Here is a 13785-nt window from a genome sequence, read left to right on the forward strand (position 1 = left end):
GTTATACGACCTGAAACTAATCTGCCGAGTAGCTTCCCAAAAGCTCACCGGCGCCATCATGTGCAACTAGCGAATTTTATGAAATCAGCTTCAAATCTTAAACAATGTATCGGTTCGCTTTGGAATATATTTTATTAACACACTGGAGTCATTTGGATTACTTTAATAAAAGACAAACATACTTTTTGGAGCTTGGACATTTTGATTCCCATATAAAATTATTTGTATGCTTTCAGCTTAAAAAAGTTTGTCATTGTGACAAGAAGAGCGGGACAAGGGTAGCGAGGGAAGGTCGCAAGGATCAAACGGAGCGTCAGAGTTAATGCTTGACTGAGGGCGTGTCTGAAGCGTGGCCAATTTTTTTCCTGGTTGTATATTTATATTTACATATTAACACATTCTGATCAATACGCAGATATCAAGACCAGAGTTCTCACACTGGACGCCAAAATCTTTGCACATCTCTGTCAGTCAACGGCAAAGAACCGTGTCAATACAGGCAGGTGTGTACAGTATTTGCGCGACATCAAAATGCCACCGTGGATCTTTCATTAACTACCAATTAAACTCCAAATTTCATTCGTGGCAGCAGCAGGGTGCTGGAAGACATTTAATCACTTGCATGTGACTGTTATCAGACCTGAGAGATCAGATCCCAGTTTACTACTTGCATTTACTGTTCAGAGAGCTTGTGTAAATCATCAGTGTGTGTGTGTGTGTGTGTGTCTGTTGTGTGTGTTTGCATTGGGTGCGGTTCTGGACTGATGTCAAGCCATCGCTTTTACGCTCTTAACAGTCTCTCTCTCCCTCTCTTCCACTGCAGATTCTTCCTTTCATTTTCATCTCCATCCATCAGCCCCACCCTACATTCATCTCACGGCCAGACGGTTCTTATCTAATCGCTGCCCACTTCTTCTCTCCCCACTCTACATCAAACTAAAGCAGATAGCGGCGTTTTGGAACAATTGCAGTCGGTTAGTTATTCGCTAGAGCTAGGAGACAATAAATAAAAAATGGCTTTTTGCCCGTTTTAAACATAGCCAGCTATCTACCTAGACAGCATTTAAACAGCATTTCACTCATGAAATGAGGCAGTTGTCATGGTTCAAGCCACCTTTAAGCTGACTCTTTAAACACTCTCACAAGTAGAAAGAATTAAACATATTTAAAAGAGACGTAAAGCTGTCGTGTCTTGCATCTTTATAAACACAGCGTCAAACTCGGCTACTGCAATGCAGAATGGACACCGAATGGTTATTTTACGCACACAGTCTGCAGGAAAGCTGAAGGGTACTCAGCTAAATAAGTAGTCATGCTAAAAAAAATTACCTTTATTGTCGCCTGTAACGAGGAAGGCGGGACGAGAGCCGTGAGGCGGGGCCGGTGGCGTGAGTGATTGCATCCGTGTGCACATGGGTCCATCATATATCACGGAGGAGATCGGGAGCATAAGAGGACGAGCGACAGGACTACGGACGAGAGAGGACCAGGCCTGGACATGTGTTAAGTTTGTGTTTATGTTCTTGGAGGCTGCTGGCCTTTTACTTCAATGTTATTGTTTGTTTATTTTCATTAAAAGTTTGTTTAACGTTCGCCGGTTCCCGCCTCCTTCCTTCCCAACTATGTACTGTGTTACATCGCCATATAGATTTTTTTACAGTAGTGAGATGCCAAAACTTTTTTCACGGCACCCACCAACACAATTTAGGGAGTGACTCTTGTAACAGGTGGCAATACTGCTTTCATTTTTGTAGGAGTACATTAAATAATCTTTGATTGTATGAGTGTGAGATCTGGACTGAAGACTTCGCAGCATGTCCACTCGGCTGCGTCATAGGATGGCGTCAGACAGGAAGAGCCCATGTTGCGGCCAGTCTGGCCACAGCGACAGATGGCACAGACAGGAAGAGAGAAATGGAGAGGAAATACTGATGAATGAAGCACCCACCTGCTAACAACCACACGTACACAGTCAGTGTTGGGTAAGTAACTCTGAAAAAGTAATTTATTACTAGTTACTAATTACTCTCTCTAAAAAGTATTTAATTACTCTGTATATCCTATCCAACCTTGCTTAGTTAAGTGATTCAACATGAAACGGCTCTTTTAATTCTTTCAAATATGTAATATAAAACTACATAAAGTAGTATTTTACTTATCTAAGTATAACGAATTTGAAAATTAAACATTAAAGCACAGATTTTAAAGTTAGACTTTGAATGTTGATGTCAATTCCACTATTGCACACACTCATATAACACACAGTATTTAGTTTAATTACATCAGAAGTAACAGTTATTAAATGACAAAAAAAATAAGAATAACCCCTTACTTTACCTTTTATTAAGGGATTATTAAGTTATTAAGTTACATAAACCAGTTACTAAGTAGTTACTGACACAATCTCTTTATTTTGTCTCTTGTAATTTGTTTTTGAAAAGACGTTCTGAAAGACAAATCGGGGACTAAATAAATATGTTTAGCAGACAGAATCCTTGCTTGTTTCTTTTACATGATATTTTTCTCCATAAATAATCACTCTTGGTCCCACTTTCTGTTTGTCTCTGGGTTTTTCAAAGTATTTAACCACTTAAAAGTATTAAAAATAGCTTGTCAATCTTATTGAAAAATTCATTTTTTCATTTCATGTTAAGTGGCACTCTTGGAGATACAAGATTTTAGTCTGAAAGCAATGAACAGTCCCTTAAAGCCAATGGTTTTAAATCGTTGGTGGGGAGGAGGGGGTTGTTGTTAGAATAATGTCATGACTACCATTGCAATGAATGATGTGGTACACACAAATCATATATATTGAGGTCTGAGGTCTTGTCATAAAACTTTCACTAGTTATGATTTATCTGTATAAAATGAGAAGATGTTTTAAAGGAGTAATTTACTTTAAAATAAGCCCTCATTGACTTTCCATAGTAGGAATAAAAATGACTATGGAAAGTGAATGGGGGCATATTTTGAAGCACACCACTACTTTAATGAAATTACATACGTAACCAAAGGATACCTGCTTTCAGGAGAACCTTAGGAGTTTGCCCATCACATGACATTGAGAGCTGTTGGCGGATGTTGTGTCACTGTGACGACACACAAAAATAGCATTTGCATCTTTGATAAGAAAACGACGCAAGCCATGGACAAATCAGAAAAGCGGATTTATTGCCGTTAGAGGGGAGAGATGCAAAACACTGCCAACCACTTCCCCAAGGAGATGAAAGTACACTCATTGGAAGAAATGTGAATGAGGTATAAACTGGGATGTGTGCGTGTGTGAGAGAGAGAAAGGCAATCCCAGAATGCAATGTGCTAACATCAGACAAAAAATGTATGGTCTCTTTCCCTTAAGTAGCCCCTATTGTGCCACATTAAACCAATCTGTTGGCAATGAACAACGTTTCATAATGAATTACAATATTCCATCAATTGCTGCCTAGGTAAGCCAAAACATGAATATGTTCCTATTTTGTTTGTTGGATTAAGCACCCCATTCTACACTCAATCTGCTTCAAGACGTCTGGTTGAAAAGTGCAATGCGCAAATGGAAAGGTGACTCGGAGGTGCAGAGTTTATCTGTCCTGTTTTAACACCCAGCGACAAACCCCCTTATCAGAGAACACACATTGAGGGTAAATGACCAACAACGACCGGGAGCTAATCACCGCATACTTCGGATCCTCTTGTACTTTATTACAAACGTATTTTACGGTGTCTCAGCACACGCACACACACACCGGTTATGAGCCGATACAAGCCCGGTGGGAGGATTGAGTGTGATTCAGAAAGCTGCTCTCTAATTTATGTAGGCTGATAGCAGAACCTGCTCGCCTAATCAAAACACCCCACTAAATCTGAGCCTGGATCGGCCCAGTGCCCTTGAGCCTGGAAAGGAACCATCACTCGTCACACAAGCCCACACTGACAGTGCCGGGAAATAGAGCCAGAGAGAGAGAGAAAGAGAAAAAGAGAGAGAACAATATAATTTTCCATACATCCCCACAGAGACCTTTGTTGTTCTGTATGAAATGAATAGCATCAAGAGATTCAATTAAAGTCTTGAAGATCAGATGTCATGTGGTATGACAAGAGCATGCGTGCACCGATGTCATATCACACAGCATGTTCTGTCATAAGTATGACCTACACTCTTAAACAAGTTGCTTCGAAAGGTTCTTCCATGCCATAAAATAACCTTTAACATCTGAAGAACTTTTCTGTTTCACAAAAGATTCTTTGTGGCGAAAAAAGGTTCTTTAGATTATAAAAAGGTAAGAAAGACATTTCTTCGTTCTTTGACTGAATGGTTCTTTGTGGAACCCAAAGTGGTTCTCCTACGGCATCGTTGTGAAGAACTTTTTGAGCACCTTTAAGAGCGTATGGAAGTCAATGGTGCCCAAAAACAGTTTGTTCACAAACATTCTTCCCAAAAACAATTTCTGTGTTCATCAAACAAAGTAATGTTTACAGATTTGGAACAACTCGAGGGTGAGTAAATGACAGCAGAATTTTTATTTATGGGAGAACTGTCCCTTTAAAATGCCACAAACAAACCCTGTGTGCCAGCGCATCTAATCCGAAACAGGCCCAACATCTATTCCCATGCTATATCTACACAGTTTCGCCTGCAGATAGCATGTGTCCCACCTGCAGGCCCTTTCCACTCGACATGGCATTCAACCAATCAGGTCAGAGACTGATATGAGGTTTCTCTAGCTAGAGGCAGGAAATTTGCCAACATTATTGGTGTGTTCTACCATCTTCAAACTCAAGCTCTAAAATGCTCTGTGACCCGGGGACAAGGATTTCAAATGACCTAAACTGACACGCTCTGTAGAATCCATGTTCCCGTAGCCACCCAGCGACTGCACTTGTGCTGCTACACGCAACTGCGGATGATTGCGTGTGTTGTGGTTTCGTGGAATAGAGCCATTGCTCCATATGGTGGCCCAGTTCTACAGCAACACTGCGTATTCGGAGATCTTCGGCAATTCCCAGAGATACTACCTTCATTAATAAATTCACAGATCGACATTCAGATTATCATTTCATGACACTCTGGTTGATCACGTCTTGGAGAAATCTGGAAAGATCTGACTGAAGTGAGTCGAAATGAGTAATCAGAAATTCCCATGTACAGAAGTTTAATGCACATTTAAAACGACTTATGCTGGGTTCAGTCCAAACGTAAATTAAGCGATTTGTGCAAGTAAATTACATACAAAGTCAATGCAAAAGAGAACTTGCAGCTAGGGGTGTGCGATATGACGATATTAGATCGCGAACGATTAAAATGACTGCACGATCCACTTTTTCTGGAAAATCGTTAAATCGTCCTATATAGTAGTGTTCTATAGAATTCGTCAACATACTTGCGATAGATTGCGCCATGTTAACAAGCTCGTATACGTTGCTTGTGAATTCAGTAAGATTAAGTGACGCGGTCAGTGAAGATGGAGGGAAAAACGGAGGACTTGGTCCCTAAAAAAAGTTCTCCATCAGTAATAATGAAATGGTTTGGGTTTTCCCCAACTGACACGGCCCAAACAACAGTTATTTGCAAATGTGGCAATGATAAGATTCGAGCGTCGTAAGGCAACACAACGAACCTTTTTAACCACCTCAAAATAAAAGGGACTGAAAGAGTATGCCGACAGTCAAATTATAAAGGGATCCCAAGCGAGTAAATCAGGTACAACCAAGCATACGGAAACTAAAAGGCCTAAACAACGACTTTACCGAAAGAACCATTTGAGAAAAAAAACCACGTATCCGTAAGACAGAACGAGCAAGCGCTGGAAAGATGTCACTGACGCGGTCGCATTTTACCTGGCCAAAGACATGATTCCCATAAAGACTGTGGTAAATGAGGGCTTTAAAAAACTGCTCAAAGTCGTAGATCCACGTTACGAAATACCCAGCCAAAAATATTTATCCTCCACGTCCATTCCACAGCTTCACTCCGAGTGCCGCAACAAGATGAAAAACAAAATTCAAAATGTAAAGTTTTTTGCTAACAGCTGATTTATGGTCTTGCACTTGCATTAAATATTAACTTGATTAAAATATTCTTCATAATATAAATGGTAAAGAGTATATTTTTATATGGGGACTTAGTTTGGCTGTATTGAAGCCCCTTTAATTTGCAAAATAGTCTTAAAACCAACTTGAAGAAGAACCGCGATAAAATCGTGAATCGTGATCTATCTGGAAAAAATCGTGATTTGAATTTTTTTTCTAGATCGCCCACCCCTACTTGCAGCCTTCGATGCGAATGTCTTCCATAGAAGTTGAAAAATTTCAACTTGAGCGAGAAAATCACACTAAGAGCTCATTGACACCTATTGTTTGACGGATCTGGACGCGTTAAGACAGTCCCCAGTCGTGTGATGTTTTTCGCTCCCCTCACACACAAAAAATGTTTCCCGTAAGTAATAAAGAGCACACCCACTACATTACTCAACATATACAACATAATAATACACGATAATGGGTTCAAGATACAACTGGATCACAATATTTTAAACAATAATTGAAAAATGAACAGATTTTTTCCAAAATATAACTTTCCAGATTAAAGGGGTGCTGGAATGATGAGTCGTGTATTCTGACTTCTTTACAAGTTAAAAGAGCTGTCTTCTAATGCTTAACACGGTCAACTTGCCAAGAGTTTGCCAAGAGTTTTGTTTCAAGAGTGAAACTGATGTCTGCGTTTTGTTTTACAATGTCTTTTAGTTCAGCCTACCCCTCCCCCCCGCACGCGCCGTATGATTTCGATAGTAATCGTACAGCTATATCAATCTTTTATAAATGTGATCGAACTAAATACTCTTCGAAGATACAAAGTATGCAATACAACTCTATAGATACTCAAGATTAATATGAGATTGGCAGAAACCCTGCTTGTTAGGGCCACTGTAAGAGAGAAAGACAAATACATTCAGCCCTGTGCGACTAAACTGCAAGATAAACAGAGGATGGTCGTTCTCCGCATCTGCTCTGAATTGTGAGTGGCAGGGAGAAACAGCGCATTTAATTTACTATATCGCAGCTGACTTGATAGTTAGTGCAAATACACTCATATTGGTAAAATAAATGCTCTTTCAATGTATATGTATGATGATCGTGTCATACGATGTGGAAATGGGTGGAAGTGACTGTCGTTTAACATACAGCACTTATGAGTCGCGTATATTACTATTATGTATTTTTTTGCAATGTCTTACAGCAGAGTACGTAAATAAAAAATGGCTTTCCTGGGCAGTGGGAACTCATAGAGTAGGGGCCAAAGTACAAACACTAGTCTGACTCTGAGCGCAAACGTGACACAATGACATCTTAAATATGCTAATTAGTACAACAAGGATAGATTCTGAATCGAATCGCGACCCTAAGAATTCCCAAACGATTCCCGCCCCTTTATGTCCATTAATCAGATTTCTGTATTGACAGGTCTTATGTTGCCATTGCCAACCATAGGATACAAACAGACATAAATAAAATAATGCCATATCTCTAGATATCATATTGTTATTTTTTTGTACCGCAATGTATTGTACCAAAAATGCATAAAGAAGAGCAAAGGCTCTGTGGATTGTTGCCTATGCCATTATGGTAACAACTGCGTACAGTGTCACAAAACTCAGTCTAGCAAGATGTCAGTGAAAACCTGCTTCAAAAGAAATATAGTTAGTGTTTATTATATGACTCCAGAGAAACACTCTCTATTCTTTTCTTGGATATTGTGTAACACGCTCTTCAAAAATTTCAGGAAAAGGCGAACGGCTTTGTTTCTACACTATTCCCCCCAGAATTGTACAACGCTTGACCGGACACACTTGCTTGAATTGGTTGACGTTCGCTCAACATTGAAAGGGAGCCTATTATCGAGCACTGGTTCAGGCATCCACAGAGGACACACACACAGATGTACTGCAGAAGCGAGTGTGTGTGCATCTAGAAATGTGATCCGTGGGTGTAGTCTGCCACTGCTAAATAATTTAGTCTTTTTGCTGGTCACATAGAGACTTCTGCAGGAGAGATATTGGAACAGTGAGATGGTGTTCACTTTCATTTCACGAGACATGAGGCCGTTTTCATCTAAACTGAGCCATCACAAGTCTAGCTCAGCTGCCTGATGATGCGCATCACGGTTAGTTCAACAACCAACAAATAACAGTAAATCCTCCCTACCGTGAAGTATTTTTTAAAACTAATCTAGATGTCAAATTAATACAGGTAACCATACCAAGTTGCCAGTTCAATCCCTACAGGGTTGCCAGTTAATTCCCGCCAAACTATAGCCTGCACAATTGTGCAATTTGGCAAGGTGCACTGAATCTATTCATAAATATTGATGTCACATCAATTTAGGTAACCGTATGGGTTGCCAGTTCACCAGTTACAGCTTTGGCAAGGCGCAATGATTATTTAGCCAAATAATACTAATGAATTTAAAAGTAACATACTGTGTGTAACCATATGGGTTCCCAGTTCATTCCCAACAGGGTTGCCAGTTCACTCCCTACCAGCTCCTGTTTAAGCCTGCAAAACTGTGGCCCTTGGCTATTTTTTTATAAATATTGGTTTATTTAGCCATATAATTTCAATAAACTAAGATGTCACATCAATTTAGGCAAGCAAAGGGGTTGCCAGTTCATTCCCCACAGGGTTGCCAGTTCACCCCCTACAAGCTATTGTAGAAGCCTGCAAAACTGTGGCCTTTGGCTATTCTGTTTATAATTATAGATTTATTTAGCGCATTAATACCAATAAATTTAGATGTCACATAAATGTAGGTAACCATATGGGTTGCCAGTTCATTCCCTACAGGGTTGCCAGTTTATTGAGTTCAATGAATCTATTCATAAATATTGATTCATTTAACCAAATAATAACTTGTAGTGTGATATACACTGACCCACCTTTATAAGATCACTATAATATGACAAAGAGCTCTCAGGTTGCCAAACAACAGCTATATTTAAATAGATTATAGAAGTAAATTGAGGTCTCATAACGTTGCTATATTACATTTCAAGGAGTACTTTAGGGCTCTTATGAGTGAGTTTTATGAGGATGACCTAACTGTGAGCCTCAACTCTGTTTGATCTGACTAGCAACAGCCATGGAATGATAAATCCTGTATATATGCTGTGTCAGCACAATTTAGCTTAACCCAGCCCAGTGAGACAGGGTGGAAAGGGAAGGAGAGAGAGAGAGTAAGCGAGTAGGCACTATATAATCCTACACACGTAAACCAGCTTGCTTATCTCTGTGGGAACGGCGAATGGCGGCAAGGCAGAAATATTATATGACCATATCTTTGGGCCCAAACGGCTAACATTGCCTTTAAAAGCTCTGGTACTGCACAGAATATGTAGTCTCCATCATCTAATTGTAATTCAGCCCTCAAAACATGTTTTAGTGACTCATAACCGAAGATCTAAAGTGTTTGGCACTCTCGCAATCCTGCCAGTCTTAGCCCACGGTCCCACGCTTGGAAAAATCCAACAGCCCACCAAGCTGTTGTTCCCTTTGCACCCCTGTGGACACAGAAGACAGAAGAGCCCTTCAACCAAGAACAAAATGGGTCTGTGCATCTCTTACCCAGCCTGGTCAAAAAAAGCCTTGAACCAGTCTTAGATGGCTTGTTTTTCAGTTTTAAAGGGGTTAGGTCACCTTTTATATCAAAATATATTTGACTAGAAAATGAAACTTCTTCCATCACTTACACACCCTCATGTCATTCAAACCTGTATGTTCCTTATAGAAGACAAATTAGATATTTAGGAGATATAACCAAACAACACCGCTGACATCCACAGAGACATCATTTTCTCAAAATATCTTCAAACCTGTTTTACAGAAGAAAGAGTCATATATACATTTTGAATGACATGATCATGAAAAAAGAAACAGAATTAAAAAAATTGTTGACTGACCCTTTAGCTAACAGGTTTGTAAAAACGATCAAAACAACAGCAATAGCGTAGCTTGATGACGCTGTGAGGGGTGCGGAATGATGGGATCTGTTGTCTTCAACTCCACCGCTGATAGCCATCAATCAGACGGGAATGGGAAATCATGTTAGCGGATAAGGTAAAGTAATGATTTTAAAAATGCTGCGTATAATTGTCGACCATAAATAAGTGACTGCTTGAAACAAGCTAGTGGCCTTGCTAGAAACTACTTCCGCATTTGTCCACGACACTGTCGTCATGCGGTATCTACGTCAGTAAAGGGGGTAACAAATGGTAACATGGATATGACGCCATTGACAGGCGACTGCACAGCCCCATGTCACTGTTTAGAATGGCGATTTTCTCACGATTTACAAGTAGTTGGAAACATTTAAGATATTGTAAGTACTCAGCTGAACAAAATATATAACACTGGCCTAGTGTTTTTTTTGGATATTTTACTGCAAAATTGGTACAAACTGTACCTTTAACACAATAAACCAAACCTTAAAGTGAAAGTTCACCCAATGATTGAAAATTCTGTCATCATTTACACACCCCCATGTCATTTCAAACTATTTTGACTTTCTTTCTCCCGCAGAACACATTAGAAGATATTTTGAGGAATGTTAATAACTGGGACCCATTCACTTTTTTGTGTCCATACAATAACAGTGAATGGGTGCCGGTTACCAACTTTCTTCAAAATATCTTCTTTAGTTTTCAGCGGAAGAAAGAAAGCCATCCAGCTGTTAAATGACAAGACGGTGAGTAAATTATGACAGATTTTCATTTTTGGGTGAACTGTCCCTTTCAACTGGTTTATGACTTCTTTTAGCATTAAAACACTTACACATAAATACAGATTACACTTCCCAGCACGCACACACACAGTGTTTCTAACACTCCACTGACATCACCGAGTGGGCGAGGAATACTGATAAACAGAGATCATGTAGGTAACTCTGTATGTGCGTGTTTGCCCACATTAACGTAGGTGTTAATATTTCCCTCTAGTGACTTTGCATGTTAGCGTATGTTATCGTGTGTGCGACTATTTCAGTAATTTGGCTTTGATATCCCGCCGGATTCTCATTTCAGCTGTTGTAAGGCATGAGAACGGCTTCATTAAGCCCAGTCTGTGATCACTTTACAATAGAGACAACCACATATGAAATGACAAGAGCGTAAAAACGCCACAGAGAGCACGTACTCACGTACCATCAAGGGAGCAACTCGGGTGAGAAAGTCAAACAACTTGGCGAGACCCAAGTCATCGTGTTTGTGCCGTCAATAGCGTTAAGTGTCACTGAAGGTCCCGAGACAGCAAAACCCAACAGGCGATTGTCAAAAACTGGTACAAATCGACCTGCTCCAGTCTGTCCCAAAGATATAAAAATCCTTTAGCCTGTTGCTGATCTCGCCTGTCCCGGGCAAACTCCCAGAATGAATCAGCACCGCCCAGAATCTTTAGGATTTGATAGTTCACCTGTGTATAATGACAGAATCCGTGTCTGAAAACAACCAAATGCCGACCTCATGGTTTAGCTGAGGAGTACAGAAGAGCCTCGGTTAGTTTAAAAAAGAAAAGCATTAGGAAAAAAGAAAGGAGAGGAAAATATGCTTAGACGAGTGATGCTGAGTTATCTGCAGTCTTGAGTGCGACTGCCAGGTACCAGCGCATGCGCCAAGAACATACAACCTCCCCACACATAGGCGCACACACACAAATGTTCAGTCATCAGCAGGGCGGACAGGCGCACCCTCCTCCTCCTCTTTTCTCCCACTCGATAGCAGCTATTCAACTGCATCTCTCTCAAACTTTTTCTCTCTGTACAGATTCTCTTAACCTCTCGTGTTCAATGTTGAAAGGATCTCTACTATCTCTACAAGATATATATATAAATATATATATATATATATATTTAAAAGGACAGTTCACACAAACATTCTGTCATCATATATCCTTGTTTTCGTACAATGGTAGTTTAAGAGATATGCATTCTGGGAAGAATTAATAAATGAATAGAGAGTAAACGATTAAATTAAATGTCTGTCTCTTCACCAAACAAAGCTTTGTTTGTGCTTTAGTGCTTTGGACCATCGCATATAGTCATATGGACTACTTTACTGGCTGTCAAAGTTCCACTACATTTGATAATTTTATCACTTTTAAGCTTAAAATAAGCATATCTAAAAAGTTTTTTCCTGTGATAATAATTTCTTCATGCCTTAAAAGGACTTAAATGTAGTTCTACACCTGAAGAGTTCCTTCGCTTAACACAAAGGAATATATTTGGAAGAAAGTCGGTCACCAAACAGATCTCATCCCCAATTTACTCTTGAGAATTTATTTCTCCTACTATGGCAGTAAATGGAGAATGAGAACTGTTTGGTTACTGACATTCTTCCAGATATCTCTTTGTGTTCATCGGGTCAAAGAAATCTATACAGGTTTGGAAAACCTGAGATTGACTAAACGATGACAGAATTTTAACTTTTTGTCGAACTTTCCCTTTAAACACCCATGTCTCGAACTGCTGAGCCAAGCGGTCAAATGAGTTGACGTGATTGGTTACAGGGTTATGACATCATTCTTTCGTTAACTTCAGTTTTATAGAGAAAATACTCAGCAATGGTTTAAAATGATACATTTGCACACGGTTTGTTGTAAAGCATATTAAAAATATCACATTTACATATTATGAAAAACATAAAAAATAGATTTTCACCACAGGGGTGCTTCAAGGACAAAAAAAGCTTCAAGGACAAAAACAACCCTGCAAGTCACTACAGCTGCTCAATTTGAAGCGAAAATATATATATACATTATACAGATTTGGAAGATAAGGCTGAGGAAATAAAGAAAGAACTTCAATTTTTGGTGAACTATCCCTTGAAGTAAAAAAGAGATAAAATTACTCTCACATATTACATATACACGTAAACATATACAAAATGTAAATATGAGCCGAAAGGCAGTATCATATTTTTGAGGCTGTCAAAAAAAGAACCCACACGTAGACACTTCTTCATACGCTGTGAAAAGCCTATTGTGAATGTGAACTTGAGAGGTGGATTATAAAACACGTTTGCCAGCATTCAAAAGCCCAGAAAACAGATTGAAGAGAAACTGCTGAGCTCTTCCTTCCGCCTAATGTTCCTGTTTCTCTAAACAGACAGAAGTGTTGCAGTCACTACACCACTGATAAGGACAATGTGCTTTCCTTCTGCTGAGTCCAAGAGTAAGAACAACTTTTTGTGAGGATGTCAATATATACAATAAAAATATATGCAATCAAATATAAAAGCAGTAACAATGTTGTGTACGAAACAAAGCACACCTGCTGTTCATTAATATCATTCAAAGCAATTTGTAAATAATCACATCAGCGCAAAGACCGGATGAAATGTAGTGGCATCTAGTGGTGAAGTTGCGAATTGCAACCAACGGCTCAACTCCATCCACTACGGTAGCTAAAACAGCACTTAGATGCAGTCACATTTTCGTTTCTTTGCCGAAGGAGATAACGTTTTACGAAACACGCCCTGTAGAGCAGTTTGTCCCTTTAGGGCTACTGTAGAAACAACTTGTATGTAGATAGAAATAGCTCATTCTAAGGTAATAAAAACATAACGCTTCTTTATGTAAGGTCCTACACCTCTGAAGACAGTTATATACACTTAATTTCTGTCAATAGATCCTCCCAAAAATTACACACCACACCTCACCTTTAAACACCAAGCAAAGATGAACATTTTCAAGTGAACAAACTGTAAATCTATTCACAGGGGAAGGTTGAATTGCTCATATAAC

At 39.4% G+C, this 13785-nt stretch overlaps 1 protein-coding gene across 3 annotated transcripts in view; it reads right to left on the reverse strand.

Annotated features, from left to right (window-relative positions):
* The window catches only part of tanc2a (tetratricopeptide repeat, ankyrin repeat and coiled-coil containing 2a), a 114419-nt gene that overhangs the window by 45380 nt on the left and 55254 nt on the right, over positions 1 to 13785 (reverse strand). The window contains exon 1 of one of the 3 annotated variants that reach the window (XM_056752320.1): positions 11190 to 11611. The exons of 1 other annotated variant lie outside the window; for it this stretch is intronic. The gene's annotated coding sequence lies outside the window, so the exon portion shown is untranslated. Of the gene's footprint in view, positions 1 to 1329; positions 1401 to 11189; positions 11612 to 13785 lie in introns of those variants that run through there. One more of the 3 variants, XM_056752321.1, reaches the window with a different exon arrangement.

This window comes from Triplophysa dalaica, chromosome 7 (genome assembly GCF_015846415.1).
Source record: "Triplophysa dalaica isolate WHDGS20190420 chromosome 7, ASM1584641v1, whole genome shotgun sequence".
NCBI classification, from domain to species: Eukaryota; Metazoa; Chordata; class Actinopteri; order Cypriniformes; family Nemacheilidae; genus Triplophysa; species Triplophysa dalaica.